A 3,300-nucleotide genomic window follows, 5' to 3' on the forward strand; every position below is an offset into this window, starting at 1 on the left:
TCGTTTTGATAGGGTGGAAGAGACTTAAATATCAGAAGACGCAAATTTTGGACCTAAGATACCAAAATTGCGAATGATGCAAGGATATCTTTACCGAGGGGATATCAAGAACTGACTCCACTGGGGAAAAGAGATCGGGAAGGATGTCTCAATCCGTTTTAGGAAGAGAATCCGTTTTGTCCTTTTCGGGAAAGCAAGTGTATGCTTTCACCGGGGGAATGATAGCTTTGTAAAAAAAGCTTACCTATCGACATTATCGACTATCAGCATGGGGATAGACTGTTTTAATAATGCGAAGGTGAAAAGGTATGAAACTGGATTACCGACTACCGGCATGGTGATAGACTTGACAAGGTAAAAAGAGTTTCAAAGGTTCGGTTAATATTATCGACTATCAGCCTTGTGATAGACATGTTTAATAATATAATCAGAACAAAAAGTTACCGACTACCAGCCTCGTGATAGTGGTTTTGAAGACATGATCAATTATCAGCCAAGTGACAAAATGATTCTGGAGACTTAGCTAGGGGAAAATTACTGGTTATTCAGCCTTGTGAACAGTAATAAGGCCCTGATCGTCAAATGATCTTCATGATCGATTTCCTTGAGAGGAAAAAGCTTTTGAAAGAGACACAAGCTGCTCGATGATGAGGCTATTGCTCATTGTCTTTTTTTCACGATTCTATTCGAGGAATCGTAATTTGAATCTTTGGTAAAGACAAAGTTCTAACCAAGAATGAATTGGAAAGAAACAGTCAAACAAGACTTTGTACCCATGAGGAATGAACTCAATGGGGATTTTCTCCTTTGTTTTGAGAGGAGAAACTTAAAGCAACCTTCTTCCACGAGGAATGATCTCAGTGGGGAACTGGAGAAAGAAGATGTTCTTTCTGCTTATGGGTGACAACCTACTTGGAGAGATGACACACCCATACCTGCTTCTTTTCTTCTTTTTTCGCTTTTTCTCTTTTTTTTTTTTTTTTTTTTTGAGGATAGATATATCCTAAACAAGTGATTTTAGGCAGACATTTGAAAAATGCAAGAATGCATAAATGATGCAAATATGTATGAATGATGAATGTCATGAATGTAGCATGTATGCTGACGATACTGGACAAACAGAGGAGTATATACTGGAGAAGGACCGACGTCGCAATACAACCAGATACTTGGCAAATGTTCTTCAACACGGTGTAGATAACACAGGTGATGAATGGGGTTGCATGTTTTAACTTCTTTGGGGAAGATGAGCATCTTTTCTTATTGAGATGGAAGAACCTTTTCACTGGAGATAGAAAATCTTCGTTACTGGGGATGAAGACCTTCTTTACTGGGGATAGAAGAGCTTCTCCACTGGGGATAGAAGAGCTTCTCCACTGGGGATAGGAGAACTTTTCCTATTATAATCTTTGATTCGTCTTATGGAGATAGCTGTTGATGTTCCTTCTGTTGTTCACAACTCAAAGGAAAGTTTCGCTTTATTTTGAAAAAGGAAAGTAAATTCATTTAAAACTTATTTTTTCTTTTTTTTGTTTCAAAAGCGAATAACACAATTAAAGCGTCATTTTGCAAGCTGAAAGAAATTAAAGATTGCAAACAAATGGGCACAAGGCTCAAATTTATTTAATAGGATGGAAATCAGCTAAAGGCGTGATTCCATGGAGTATTTACAAAAGTTGGAAATGGTAATTATGCGGAAAAGGCTACATTGAAGGCAATAACCACTATTCCCCCCAACAACTTTGAGTTCCAACTGTGCTTGTTGCTTCAGATTGGCAATGATTTGTTTGAAGATCCTTTGATGAAGTACAGACTCCTCAGGTGACGAAGTATAGACTAATGCAGTTACTTTGTCATAAATCCCTAATTTTTGCCTAGATTGCCCTTTCAGGTTTTCAATCTACCAGGATGAATTTTTTTTCTTGTTTTTGTCTCTAATTTTTGCCTGGACCGCCCTTTCAGGTTTCAGTCCACCGAGACGCTCATTTTTGCCTAAGTCGCCCTTTGCGGGTTTTCGACTTACCGAGCTGTTCTTTTTGTATTTTTTAGACAAAGTATTTCTTGACTGCATCAGCATTCACAGGATGTGGGAGTTCATCACCATCCATGGTTGCAAGAATCATGGCGCCGCCAGAAAATGTTCTTTTGACAACATACGGGCCTTCGTAATTAGGAGACCATTTGCCCCTAGAATCTGGCTGAAAAGACAAGATCTTTTTAAGCACGAGGTCGCCTTCTTGAAATTCACGAGGTCGAACCTTTTTGTTGAAGGCGTGTTTCATCCTTGCTTGGTACAACTGTCCATGGCATAGAGCAGTCATACGTTTTTCTTCGATTAAGTTCAACTGATCGTATCTGCTTTGACACCATTCAGCCTCTGATAACTTAGTTTCCATGAGTACTCTCATTGATGGTATTTCAACTTCTACGGGGAGCACAGCTTCCATGCCGTATACTAGAGAAAAGGGAGTTGCCCCTGTTGAAGTACGCATTGAAGTACGGTACCCATGTAAAGCAAATGGCAGCATTTCATGCCAATCTTTGTAAGTGACGACCATTTTCTGGACGATCTTCTTAATGTTCTTGTTAGCGGCTTCAACGGCGCCGTTCATTTTTTGGTCTGTAAGGAGAAGAGTTATGATGCTCAATCTTGAATTCCTCACACAATTCTTTCATCATCTTGTTATTCAGGTTTGAACCATTGTCAGTAATGATCTTGCTGGGAATACCATATCGGCAAATGATGTTATTCTTGATAAACCTCACAACCACTTGTCTTGTAACATTGGCATAAGATGCTGCTTCGACCCATTTGGTGAAGTAATCAATTGCTACCAAGATGAAACGATGACCGTTTGAAGCTTTTGGTTCGATCATTCCAATCATGTCGATACCCCACATGGAGAAAGGCCATGGAGATGAGAGAACGTTGAGTAGAGTCGGTGGCACATGGATCTTATCTGCGTAGATCTGGCACTTGTGACATCTTTTCACATGTTTATAACAATCAGATTCCATTGTCAACCAATAGTATCCTGCTCTTAAGATCTTCTTGGACATTGCATGCCCATTTGAATGAGTTCCAAAGGACCCTTCATGCACTTCATGCATTAACATGTCTGCTTCGTGTTTGTCCACGCATCTGAGCAAAACCATGTCGAAGTTTCTTTTGTATAGCACATCTCCGTTCAGGAAGAAACTGCCAGAAAGTCTTCTTAGAGTTTTCTTGTCTTTGCTTGATGCCCCAAGTGGGTACTCTTGAGTTTGAAGGAAGCGTTTGATGTCGTGGAACCACGGTTT

This window comes from Vicia villosa, linkage group LG4 (genome assembly GCF_029867415.1).
Source record: "Vicia villosa cultivar HV-30 ecotype Madison, WI linkage group LG4, Vvil1.0, whole genome shotgun sequence".
NCBI classification, from domain to species: domain Eukaryota; kingdom Viridiplantae; phylum Streptophyta; class Magnoliopsida; order Fabales; family Fabaceae; genus Vicia; species Vicia villosa.